Below are 14457 nucleotides of genomic sequence, written 5' to 3'. Positions count from 1 at the left end.
TCTCTGTTGTCGAGGAAGAAGTGTGGCTGTTGTATTTTGACGGATCCGCCACCCCTAGCAATAACACCGGAGGAGCGGGCGTGGTCTTAGTATACCCAACTGGGGAAGTATTCTCACACTCCTTCAAGCTAGACTTCCAATGTACCAACAACTCAGCGGAGTATGAAGCTTTCCTCATATGGCTGTCAATAGCCAAGCAAGCAGGAGTCACACGTCTGGAGATAAGAGGTGACTCCGAGTTACTGGTGAACCAGATGAATGGAGTATACGCATTGAAGGAAGTAACGCTAGCTCCATAGCGGTCATAAGCACAAAGGTTACTAAACTACTTTGTCGATGCAACCATAATCCATGTTGGTCGCAGCAACAACAAACACGCCGATTATCTAGCCACGCTGGCGTCCGAATTGAAGTTCGAAGGTTTGGAAGAAACCTTGACAGTAAAGAGGAGAACCATAGAATCAACATGGCTGTCACAATACAAAGACACCAAGATTTGCGATTGGCGAACTCCAATCATTCATGAGATCAGCAGCTCAATTTCCCAAGGAAAGGTCAGTCTCAAAACCCTGCAGAACTTCTTCATGCATCATGGTATGTTATATCATCAAAACCTGGATGGTTCCCTATCGAGATGTCTTGGGGCTGATGAATCACAACTACAACTTAACCGCTTTCACAATGAAATTTGTGGACAATCACTGCTGGTAACGCTTTACCGACGATTTCAACGCCTGGGCTATTTCTGGACGGAAATGGAGGCTCAATCCCGACTGCTTCAGAAGTCCTTCTCAAATTTTCAAGCACCGCCACACCAATTGGAGGTCTTTAGTGTGGACCACACTGGGGACTGGAGAGAGCCGCACATTAGCTATCTCCGCGACGGGGCAACTCCTGCTAGTCAAAAGGATGTTGTCAAGATAAAGCAAAAGGCCAAGCGGTTCGTACTTCACGAAGGGATCTTATACCGCAAGATCTTCGGAGGTGATCTATTGAGGTGCCTGTCTAGGACAGAAATCTCGGTTATGCTGAAGAAAACGCACGAAGGGGAACATCAAGGGAAGATGAAACTGTTTCTCCAGATACACGAGAAATACTATTGGCCGACCATGGAGGACGATGCAGCTTCTTTTATTCAAAGCTACCACAAATGTAAAATTCATGGGAACCTTGTTCACGCGCCTTCCACCCCTTTACACTCTATAAGCAGTCCGTGGCCATTTTACAGTTGGGGACTGGACATTATCGGAAAAATCAATCCGCCATCATCGAAGAAGCACGAATATATCATAACCGCAACAGAATACTTCACTAAATGGGTGGAGGCCATTCCTCTGCGAGGAACTACAGGATCAACAATTGCGGCTTTCATTAAAGAGTATATCATTTGTCGTTTTGGTGTGCCTAAGCATATTATCACTGATAATGGTACTCCCTTCGTCAACAAACACGTACAAGAGTTACTTGAAGAATATGGAATTAAGCAGGTCTTCTACACTGTCTACTACCCTCAAGGAAACGAACAAGATGAGAGTACCAATAAGACGTTGATCCGGATTATCAGTCGAACAATACATGATAATCCTAGAGAATGACATGACCAGTTACCAATGGCGCTATGGGCATACCGGACGTCACCCAGAAGCTCTGTTGGAGTTTCTCCATTCTCACTTGTTTACGGTGCAGACGAAATTCTCCCAGCAGAGATCAAAATCCCATCAGCCAGGATTGCAGCAGCAACCGGGGTCCACTGGAACGAGGCTGAAGCATCTAACTCCAGAGTAGCTGAGTTAGACACTCTGGACTTCAGAAGAAGCAACACAGAGGAACGCATTCAGGTGTACAGGAATAGAATTTCCAGGGCGTATAACAAAACCGTGAAACCACGTGTTTTCAAAGTGGAAGATTTGGTTTCGAAGACGGCCAAGCACATCCAGCAAGACGTGTCTGCACCAAAATTCTTACCGAAATGGGAAGGTCCATATACAATCACTAAGGCTTACAGTACCGGCTACTACAAGATCATCAAGGTGGACGGGGGCAAGTTAGAAGCGGTCATCAACGGAAAATGACTCAAGGCATATCATGATTGATCATTGTCCGCTTCTGTCTCATGACACAACAATACATGCATTTATTTTCATTAAACATTCGAATTATCAATTTATTCAGAAATGCATTAATGAAAAAACCCATTTTCACCAATCAAAAACCAATGCAATTTATCCCACAAAGATGTTCAGAAATCTTCTTGACATGAACGTCATTAATAATAAAAGAATACAGCTGAATGCGGCTTAGAAGAGGCCATCCAGCAGGTTATAGTTCCTTGAGAGCATCATATTCAACCTAGCTTGATATCTCTCTGTCTTATTCTTCAAGTTCTGTACTGCCTTCTCCACCTTATCCGATTCAGCGGCCAGAGCATTTTATTCTTCCAAGATAGCCTTCGCAGCAGGAACTACGTTCGCAAGGATGCCGACTCGATCAACCTTGATGATGTCAAAACGCTGCCGTAGCCAACCCACATTGAATCCCATCGATTCACAGATAGACACCATGTTCTCCCACTCTTCAAATTTTGATTCGGCAACGTTACGGATAGAGATGCCTTCCATCTCGGCAATCAGGGGAAGAAGGCAGTTTACCGTAGTAACCAAAGCAGATGCACAGTGTTGAACTACATTCCTGGTTGCAATATGGCCATATATCTTCCATAATTTTGTGTATAAAGGCATAAACTCCTTCCGCACCAAGAATCTGCCGATGGTTCGATAGCTGGAAGACATACATTTCATGTGAATATCGAATGGAAGACCTGCGTTGGGATATTCGTAAGACGAGATACCTAAATCGGCATCATCGAGATCAACATGGGTGGTTGTATTTGAATTTGAAGGAAGAGGACTGGTCAAATCATCATCATCGACCACTGTCACACATGGGCGTCTCTGCAAGAAAGAGGGAGAACGAACTGGTACGGCTTCCGGCGAGCACGAACACGAGAGTCATCGCAAAGATGTTCATCTTGAACCTCAAATGGGCGTGCGCGCTTAACAGAAGATCCTGGGTGATACGAAGAAGATGATCTGCTGCTGTTCGACATGTTGTATAGATAAAGTTTCTGCAAGAAAAACCTATCAATGAATGGCGGTTTTAAACCCCGCATACGCGCTGAAGGAAACCCTAAGGGAAGACCGAATCAGATACAACGGATCTTATCCTGAGGTCTCAACGCCGACCAAGTCGTGCTTTTCTCCCAAACCCTAATTTGACCATCTCCAAGATAGCACCTGGCGGTGTTTATAAATATGTATTCACTTTAACTTGGTCATTTCCTTATACAAATTTGTCACCATCTCATGCCTACCCCACAATAGTGTAACCATTATGTGCTAGGCAGGGGACTTAATGTTGATGGTGAATTTTCATTTTAGGGCTAAAACTATGAAAGCCCAAATTATGCGCTAACATCCTGCAAAAAATAAAGCCACTAATAAAATGGTGAATACTTCCTCACTGTAAAATTATAGCATTATCAATTAATGCATGACCATCCTTGTATTTCCTGTAATGCTCCACTCTCATTTATTGGTGCGGCATGACGACTGAGTGTTGCTCTCAGCAGAGAAACACGAATCTCCAAGCGTTAATAATGAAGCACATACGAAATACCCGTACAGGCTGCAATTCTCGGAGTGTTATACCAACTCGATCGAGCATCTGGACTGTCTACGACAGTCTTGGAAATAATCACGACCACGCAAGTCGGCCACAAAGGTGCAAAGTCATGCCTGACAAAATAATCACCAAACGCCAGCCCAGAATGGATATCCAGACTGGTGTGGAGCAGCTTGGAAAAGTTTGTGCGCACAAGACCGCCTACGGCAATCTCAAATTCATTACGACCGTCCAACTTCACCAGCATGGTTGGACGGCGTAGATTATCCCATGACCGGTTAGGCAAAGCTTGTCATGTACACCGGTGGACCTTCTTCCTACCTGCATGATCGACTCTTCCCTAACCTGACCAGATTGTAATATACGATTGTACGAAGTTGGGTCAGCGTGGAGAATTGAGGGTCGCAGAAAAGTCTACTAAAAACCTAAAATTGATCACGACCATTCAACTTCACCAGCATGGTTGGATGGCTTAGATTAACCATGAGATGGTCGGACACATACCACCGCACTCAGCACCGGCCTAATAAGTGCCCCACACAATCAGCCTCTCCAGATGAGGTATATAACACGTATTATCGGTTAGCCAAACTAGCTAACACGCGGCCGGCCAAAAACCCTAATTATGGTTTGTGTCGCAAATCGATCACGAGCGTCCATTTTCTCTTGCTCGAATGAAGGTTCCAGGAATAGATTAAGCAGGTCCGGTGAGTATCAACACGATCACTGTGGGCCCATCTACCTCCACACCCTATCGTCCAAGGCATACCATGATTGCTTGCCTCGATTCGCACGCCCAAACTAGGCGTGGTCACACTTCCCAATTGCAAACCAATCTCGACCACTCAACTTCGCCGGACAAATTGAGTGGCTTATATCACGTTTCTATGGGACAATAAGGTACATACGTGTACAACAGCCCGCCGTCTGCACGCCTGACTGATCGGCCAAGACCGACCAGGCTTGGTCGTCTCGAAACACGCGTCCGAAGTAGGCACGACGCGCGGCCTTTGCGACATGAGATTTCTGTCGCAAATCAATCTCAGCCATTCCTCTTTGCCTGACAAATTCAGTGGTCTAGATTGCACCTTCATGAGACAGTGAGGTATAGGCGCCTACGCCAGCATGTCGTCTGCAAACATGCCCGATCGGCCCTGCCAAATATGTCTCCCACGCTTGGATTCTACCAAGCTAAAGGTTGGTGTTTGAGCACCTCCTAAACCCTAATCCAACGGTCGCAGATGTGGGTCGCAATCCATCTTGTCCGTCCAACTTCACCAGCTTGGACGGACAACCTAAGACAGGAATTAGGCGACCAGTGAGGCATCACCACAACCACCGTCCACCACTCTTGCGCACAAAGTGATCGGACAAGTCAGGACTTACCTGTACAGCCTCCAAACGATCACTTGAAGATGGCTAGACATGCATCTATTTTAAGACGCTTAATCGTGACTTACTCCGTTAAGCCTTAAAACAGCGATGCTTCACATATGTTGATTATATTTGATGCACTGCCTGCATAGAATACACACGATATTTCACAAATATCGACTTCCTAAATAACTTAGTTATTTAATCTAGAATCACATGCTACCTTTTGTGGGTCCCACGATCCACACACTCGAGACATTAATCATGTCACAAACAGGGGGATACATATTGGGGTATTGGTCTGGCGGTTTACAGCGTGCAGCGCACAACGCGCCATCACAAGAATGTGTCAGGAAGACATGGACGGTTAGTGATGATGGGAGAAGTGGGCAAGACTAATCGTGTGACACTAACACATGCAACTCCACTACTCCATCACTCCACTTTCTCCACTTCCCATGAGAGACGTAGGTAAGGCTCAATGACTTGTATAAATAGGTTCTCCACCCTATTTCAAAACAACACAAGACAGAAACCAAGTGTTGATACAACCGTATCCAAACACTAGAACTGATAGCTTACATTCTGCAAGCCAGTTCAGCTTTATGATACAAGTCATACACAGCCAACACCTTCACAATATCAACACCTTATTCGCTTCCCTCCCTAAGATCAACCCCATCTCCTTCACTTTGTGACCGAAGCAAGTCTGGAACGGCCATTTCTTAGTTTAGGTCAGAGTTGTACATATTGATTTCTCGAATCACAAGCACTCCCGTGCAGTGCATTTTTTTAGGGTTTAGATTCATTTCTCATCCACACACCCCAAATTACCAAAACCGGCAGAAATAGTTTTCACCCATAAACAAGAGGGTTTGGTCATATTTATCTAGATTGTCCAACTAAGGATACACAGTGGAAAAGAAATGCTTACACTGCCACACTTGATTATTGTCCTAACGAGAATGATCAAGTTGATGTGATGGATCATGTTGCAACCATTGCATAAGTCTATGACTCTGAAATTCCTTCAACTCTGGATACTCAAGAAGAGTTTACTCCTTCGATTTTCAAAGAAATATTTCCATGTAAAGATACAAGAACTCACCTTCTTGAATCTGACATCATTGAAATAAAATCATCGCTTGATCAACTCAAACGGAGTTTTCTGAATGATAAGAAAAAATTTAACAAGCGACTAGAGAAAATCGAGGTTACTCAATGTTCCGAAAAGGTACAAGCATCTAAACTCATTCTCGACATTAAATGTTGTCAAGATGAGATAAGGAAGTTAAAAGCAGAAAATCAGAAACTGAGAGATAGACTCAATTGCTTTGGAAAGTCATCACCTGGTATGAATGCATCAAAAGACAAAGAGGTAAGGCTAAATAAATTTGTGGAATCTAGATCCAGAAAACATAATACTTTTGGTGTTTGCTTCCTGTGCAAGCAAAGAGGGCATTATCAAAGGCGATGTCCTGATACTAAACAGAGAGGGAGACTGTATAAAACCGAAAAGTCAAGATCTAAGTGTAGGTCAAAGTTCTCTTCTAAAAGGGAGAATAAGTTTTTCGAACATCAAAATCTTGCATCAAGATTAAGGGTTGAACCTAAAAGTTCAAACATAATGTCTCCTCAAATCTGTAACAATGTTGAAATCTTCAAGGGAAGAAAATTCAACAACCGAAAAGTGACAACCTAACTGGTTATCATGAATCCTTACTTGTTACCCTCAAAAGTACACAGTAAGGATATAAATGTAAATATTTGGATAAAAATAACTACAAAAATTATCACCTTTAGCTACGCCGAGAGTCTGTGGCAATTGCTCAAAAATCCGTGGCAAAAGATACTTTGCCACGGCTAGCAGGGCGTAACAAATAGCCCGGTGGCTAATGGTATTAGTCACGATCTCAGCCACGACTGGACAGTGTAGCAATTGCCTCATGATCATTTGCCACGACTAACAACCTTCTCTATTGATTACACATGTTTGCTATGTTTTCCGTACTTGCCGCATGTTTGGTCGTGGTAAAAGGTCACTCCTCATTTCTTATGTATTCTGTCTATGAGCCATAGGTAGGTTTTTAGCAAGTATTGACAGTGCATTCTAAGCTCATTCACCGAAAATACAAATAGGAAAATATTAAAAGCTTTCATTCATTTATTAATGAAAATAAAATACATAACGATTTAAAACACAAATAAGCTACTAAGTCAAATTATACAATCGCCAATTCTTGATATTGAAACGAAACAAAATCATGATTGACAAGAGGTACTAGAAAAGGAACAACTTTAGGGGTGAATTTACTTTAATCAAGATTACGTGGGTAAATTTACTTTAACGAATATTAAGTTTGCACGAGTTCTCCATCTGTACTTGCTTCATTTACTCTATAGTCAAGAGGTGCATCCTAGGATTTTCTACTGCCACCACTAGACCTCACAGCAGCTTTAAAGGTATTTTCCTGAATTTCACCCCCAATAATACTTGGTTGTTGCCCCTTCAGATTTATCAATTAAAATTCTTTTCCGCCTAACATAAATTTAATGAAATTAGAGAGCCTTGAGCATCAGCTGCCATAAACAACATAAGATGAGGTCACAAACACAAAAATGGTAAAAGATATTTCCCATTAAAAAATGACGTGTCATGAATTTTAAAGAATCTAGTTTCATGTGCAAACAAAAAATCAAACATTCAATGGACAACGAAGCATCTTCCATTTATAAAAAAGGAAATACAAGGTTGTAGTGAATTATAGGGTTGTGTCCAAGCCCAAGCTATCAGGGTAAAATAAATGCAATTGCAAATATAGAATTCTACCTCACTGGAGATTTGACAAGTAATTCGTCACATCAGTACCGATGCCAAGGAGTATGAACTTACCGAATCTATAAGTAGCTTCAAGCTTCATTTTCCACTGCAATCTGTTGTTTCCAGTCATAAGCTCTAGGGCCACCACTCCGAAGTTGTATACATCATTTTGTTAGTGGATGTTCCTCGTATAATATACTCCGGGTCCATGTATCCGCTGCCAATAAAGTAACAAACAAATTAGAACATGTATTCTACTATTGAGATCCATTAAGATCCTAGTTACAATCCAAAATATGTTAGGAAACAAAATTATACATCTTCTTGTTTTTCTTACAGATCCTAGTTACAATCCAAAATATGTTAGGAAACAAAATTATACATCTTCTTGTTTTTCTTACAATGTTCCTGCAACTGCAAGTCTGGTGTTGATATCTGTACAAGAAATTTAGAGAGCCTTGAGAATCAGCTGTCAATAACCAACATAAAATGAGGTCACCAAACATAAAAATGGTAAAAGATATCTCCAATTAAAAAAATGAGTTGTCATGAATTTTAAGAAGAATGCATATTCACATGTATACAGAAGTAAACATTCATTAGATAACTAAGCATCTTCCATTTATAAACAGGAAAGATTGGTATAAGAAAGTACCAATCTCACGTTTCAGAAGAACCAAAGGTTCAGATGCTTCGTACTTTTAGAAAGATGGAAATGGATTGTATTTTTGGAACTCTACTTACGATTGTATTTTTGGAACTCTAAGCTCTTTAACTAATTCCCATTGTTCTTCCTCGGGGTTTAATCTCTCTATGTCGCCACCAACATATAAGACCTGTATTTACCAAAAAATAAATGCACTAAGAAACCTCAAACCAAAATTTCACTATAAATACAAAGCACAATAATTGCATTAACATAATATTCACCTTATGCTTTTTTTTTTGGCAGGTACAAAAGAATCAATGATTCAATAGAATCTTCATAAAATATGCGGAGGATCAAGTATAATGTAACTTATGTAAGCAATGTACTTATAATAGTGGAAAAAATTTAAAAAGAAAACGAATATATGATGCACGAGAAAAACACAACGCAATAATAATTCTTAACTTGTATATGATTATGGATCAGCACACCAACTCCCTATATGATTATGTAAGCAATGTACTTATAGTAATATCATATAGTATTATAGTCCACATATTTCAGTGCCAGTGGTAACCTGTGAGAAGTTGTGACCTCGCCCTGTATAAACTGTGATCGAAATTAAAAAATGCACAACCCACATTTGTATTCTATAATCAAAATTTATATTCACATTCGATTATCAGGCAACCAAATCTTGATCTTCTTACCAACCATTTTCTTGTCAGCATCGTTTTGATAAATAACTAGAACTCAAAAAGACATTAGCTTGTCATAAGTAACAATGACCTAAAAAAATGGTTAAATGCACCACGTATGCAATAAGATACATTTTCAACCTAACGTCATACCAACTAAGAGAACCGAAATTGGATGAAGGATATCAGATTATTAAGCAGATAAGTTCAAGACTAGAGATAACTATGAGAAAGATGTTATACCAGCTCCATCTCATCGGCCTGTGGTTATTATGCTCATCCTCCCAGGCTTCTGATCATCTGCCACCTGAAATTACTTGGATGTAGGCGTGATCTAAGAATGCATTCAACCCTTTCTAATACCATTGCATCATCCTTGATAAATGGTTTATCGCTCCATCCGAATCCCAATAACTCTACCACATACATTTCGTAAATATTTGTTTATACATTACAAGACTATATAACCAAGATCAATCCTTAAATAATAAATATTACACTCATTCAATCACTGACCAAAATTTATTCCATTTAGTTGAGGAAAATAATGTGAAGTTAAGTAAAACTTCAAAACAAACACTAAAAGTTGCAATTCTCGAATTTATAGTGCTACAACAAAATAAAATTGAACTAACTGATGATATTTGATCTCATAATTGATTGAAATATTTTGAACAACGGTATATACATACGTTTCTAAGTTCATACAATCTACTTATCTTTACTCCATCAGCATGAAAAATAGAAAGGAAAAAATTTAAACCTCCAATGAAATTGAAATGTAGAAGCACCGACCATGGATTAACACAATCAGAATTCTTTGTCCTTGTTCTATATAATGAACTGGATTGATTTACCACAAAATATAATCCGAATTTCAGTTTGTAATTTTCTCAAACACAGATCATGCGCTCTAGTATAATAATACAGAAACTTATAAGTAAATAAATAGCGAATTCGGGTGAATCACAAACTAAAACTGAAATTAAAGGAGAATCGTACCAGAAAATTAAAGGAACAAGTAGAAAATTTTATTTCCATCTTGTCGGACATACAACCCGAGGTATAAGTCAATGAAGCATTCCAGCAAAATAAATAAATTGTTTGATTTCTTCAATTCGAACCTATACAAGTATGAAAGAAATAGTTTAAATTGAAGAAGATAAACTACGATATGACAGAAAAATTTATGAACGAACTAAAATTAAGTACAAAACAAACTAAAATACTACTTCAAAGCCCTAAGTTCAGAAAATCAAAAGAAAGAACTAAATCTACACAAACCCTAACTTACCTGCAACATTTCTTTTACGTGTAGAGAGGTTTAAAGTATCAGTGTTTGTTTCTCTGAGATACATGGTCGAAGAAAAAAAGAAGAAGATAGTTGAGGGGGACTAGGAGTGGGGATTTATTTTGCTTCTCGGGTGAAACGTGGGTTGTTCGTGTGAATGTTTTTACGGATTAGCTACGGCGGTACCTTTTATGTCGTGACAAAAATCCCACAGTACCCACGGACCCACTGTGTCGTGATTAGAGGCCATTCGACAGATTCCCTCCTTATAAAACTGGACTCGTGGCAAATTAATATTTGGCCGTAGCAAATCAGTGATCTATTTTCCACGACTACCGATTAGGTGTGGAAAAATGTGATCACTAGCCAGGGATCCATGAATCCGTGGTAATAGGGTCGTGGCTAAAACTCAATGATTTTGTAGTGAATATTTCTAAAAATGATTTTGTTTTCGGTTAAGAATTTAATTGAAATAATATTCTCAAAGATTTTGAGAAAAATTCTCGAACTTATAAGAGGGAAGACCTCTTACTTCATTTTTTTTATAGAGATTTGACAGAATGTCTACCTCTAGCTGCAACTCTCGCAAAACCGAAAAAAGTCTAGACTATATTGTTTCCTAACAAGAAACTTCGTCCCGAGTCTTATGATGGTGATTCTGATTCATCTCCAGAACTTCAGCAAGATGTTTCTAATGAAGAAATCTCTTCGATCAATGATAATCTTCTCAAGAACCTTTCACTAAAATTAGATCTAATTTTGTGTGAAGTAAGGAACATGGAAAAGGATTTGTGAAAGGAAGTAAAGAAAGTCAAATGACAATGTTATTAGTCTTGAATCAAGACTAGTAATCATAGAAGACGATTGGAATCCTGTGAAATGTTCAGATCCGGATTCAACTTTGAAGGAAACTCTAAAAGGACAAATTTAGAGTTTCATTAATCAAAGATAATAGACATCAGTTTTTGATTTGTTTCAATAATTGTGTAAGGTCTATATGAATAAAATTATCTATTTATGAATAAAATTATTGGTTTATATTGTGATAGTTTATGATTATATAGCATGTGCTTGAATGTTGTATATTATTGCTATGTATGTTTATGGGATGTTTGATTTCGGTTTTCATGACCTTAATATTCTATCTCATATGATGTGAACCCTTATGGTTTGGGTGACTTTTTGGTTTAGCAGGATTAAGTTCTAGCCCATGTTGGTAGGCTTTATCAAAGGATCATGAGGGGTTCTGATTGAAACAATATGTGAAAAAGTCATAATATGTTGAATCATTTGGTTTAGCATAAAATCATATGTGTTTCGGGGTTTTCAACTATTGATTGCAATAGTTAAAATCGGTTTTCAACCTTTCTCTGGTAAAGGTTGGTTGTTGTTATTCTTTTGTCTTGCATAAGGATGACAACATAATGATATTTCGGTATCAATTCTCCTTGGAAAGAAGATGCAAACATTATTGGAAAAGTGGATGCGAAATTTGAGGCTTACAAAATTTCGATGCAATTGCGGTACTTTAATGTCTATGTTGTTTCAATTGCTTCCGGTTGAGGTAAATAATTATGCAAGTTGATTTATTTGGTTTGTATGAATTGTTTATAGCTTAACAAAAGAAAAGGTTTTCGGGATGAATTGTTTAGTCCAATTTGATTTCGGATAAGAGAAACTAAGTGAATTCTGATCTTAGTTAGACTTATCAAAGTGGAGGTTTCGGTTATTCAAGTCTAATCGAATGCCTTAACAAGAAATGTTAGTTAACTAACCTAGTACTTGTCTTGTTTAAAATGAAAGGTCTAAGTTATATGGATAATTAGAACCTGATGATAAAAATAGAGTTATCTTTATTTTGGTCTTATCGAACAAGCGATTGTATTTGTGCAATCGGTTTAGCAAAGGAACTAAGGTGCTTAGTCGTTTTTTTGGTTTGCTAAACTATTAGGGAAAATTGCTTCGGGAAATTGTTTCCTTGGTAACATATCAAAACAAAATTACTTTGGAGTTTCTGTTTTGATATTGGTTATGAAAAATGGTGTGTGGAACCCTCGTGCTTAACTCTTGTAGGTTGCAAGTCTTGTGACATTTGTAAGATACTTTCGGTTTGTTCCTTTATTTGCTCGTATCTTTGTCATTTTGTGACAAAAAGGAGGAGAAATATATGGAGTAAACAAGTGATATTGGTATTGATTTATATTGATTGGTATCACTAAGGAAAGGACAATGGTGCTTAAACGTTATATCTAAAGAAAGAGTAAAGCATAGACTAACGGGGAGTAGCATATCATATGATAATGGAAATAACAAAGACGTGCGGATTGAAAATCTACCTATCTTACCTTTAGGGGGAGTATTAGCTTTGTTATTATAATGTCAACAACGACATTTATGGATTTAATGTTTACAGATTATCGTGTTGTTGAATTTGGGAATCAAGCGTATATGTAATGAATTCTTGTAATTTGTTTATCCATATGATGTAAGAGTTTTACCACTAAAATTGACAAAGGGGGAGATTGTTAGAGCATAGCTCGGTTGAACCCACCAAGCGTTGGTATGTCAAGTTTGGTTGTCATATTTTAGTGAACCAAAACTCATTTAAAGAGTCGCTTGATTATATACTAGAGTCAACATCGTATAGGTTAGATTGAAAGTATTAGGATATGAGACATTACAAGTATTACGTGAAGACTTAAAGAATGTGAAGAAGTACGGAGCTACAACGACAACATCATCCTTCCACTTGAGGTTTGTAATATTTGACTTGAACTGTTTCATTCCCTAACATATCTTTCAAGTCGTGCATCTTGAAAACATAATTGCGAAGTTATGAATGATTATACTCTAGTTAGACGTAGTATTAAGGAATACAATACGAAGTATAACGCTTATCTTTTGAACTTCGTATATAAGACATCGACATAATCGTTTGAATGCAATTGTGATTATGTATGGGTATGAGGTGAAGATTTCATCCTAGGAAACAATGTTTTACATTCGCTTAAAGGAAGTAAATTCATGAACTTGTTTTATGAATCGACAGAGAAATCGCTAGCTTATTGGTATTATTATTCATTGCATATCTTTTGAACTACCAATATGTGTGTTTAGTATAACCACTCATGACTTGCTTATTTTCTTGGTAAAACTATTCACAAGACCTGACTTTTGTATTGGTATGACTTTTATTAGTGAAACCGATCTTAAGTAATCACCTGAGATGGTATGATCGATTTATTGTAATTGGTATGCCCAACTCTAGGCAAAGGGGAACCGATCCTTGTAAGATGTGCATCAAGTTTCTAGTTATTTGGAATCAATCCTATGAACATGTGCAACACGTTTTTAGATATTGGGAGCCGATAATATGGACATGTGCAACAAATACAAATTAGATACCGTATATATGTGGGAACCGATCCTAGTACCTAGTCAGCCAAGTTTTGGTAACTAGCGTGACTAATTCTAGTACCCACATGGAGGTAGAACCGAAACTTGTTTTGGTAGAACCGTGAAACTCATGTTTGGTGATTTGATAGGATAATCAATCACGTGATTCTTGGAAGTCAGATGAACCAATTCTAAACTTGTTTGGAAGTGTGGCAAATCGATTCCAAAATTGTAAGTATGAAAGAGGACTTAAAAAGTAAAGATGTCGACATACTTTGAATATGTGCAGTAATGCTTATCTTTTATTGTTCAAAGAAATTCCTTAATAGCTAAAGGAGAATCCCGGATCGAAAATAAATTGAGAATCTTTTAATTAAGGTATTTAATTTTATATTTGGAAAATAAAAATTAGTAATGTGCATTTACTAGTTGGATATTTTCTAAGAGATTTCGGTCAATATTTGGACAAAGCATTTCCAGAAATTATGGAAACCGAATTTGGAAATATATTGCATATCTTGAGAATATTTTCGGTTTTGGAAATTCC

The 14457-nt window shown here is 38.3% G+C and overlaps 1 long non-coding RNA gene across 4 annotated transcripts; it reads right to left on the bottom strand.

The window, feature by feature from the left end:
- Positions 1-7199: 7199 nt before the first annotated feature.
- LOC113309325 lies at positions 7200-10659 on the bottom strand. 4 transcript variants are annotated; one of them, XR_003340522.1, is made up of 7 exons: positions 10518-10659; positions 10226-10347; positions 9467-10136; positions 8621-8712; positions 8278-8345; positions 7949-8093; positions 7200-7635 (listed from the first exon to the last, which is right to left on the bottom strand). It is a non-coding gene; the product is annotated as an uncharacterized LOC113309325 (long non-coding RNA). The 4 variants fall into 4 exon arrangements; XR_003340523.1 differs by having other exon boundaries at positions 9467-9639; XR_003340524.1 differs by having other exon boundaries at positions 8259-8345; positions 9467-10347.
- Between the last annotated feature and the right edge of the window lie 3798 nt (positions 10660-14457).

This window comes from Papaver somniferum, chromosome 9 (genome assembly GCF_003573695.1).
Source record: "Papaver somniferum cultivar HN1 chromosome 9, ASM357369v1, whole genome shotgun sequence".
Classification (NCBI taxonomy): Eukaryota; Viridiplantae; Streptophyta; class Magnoliopsida; order Ranunculales; family Papaveraceae; genus Papaver; species Papaver somniferum.
Note: the sequence above shows the minus strand (reverse complement) of the source record. Positions and strands in the feature narration are given on the sequence as shown.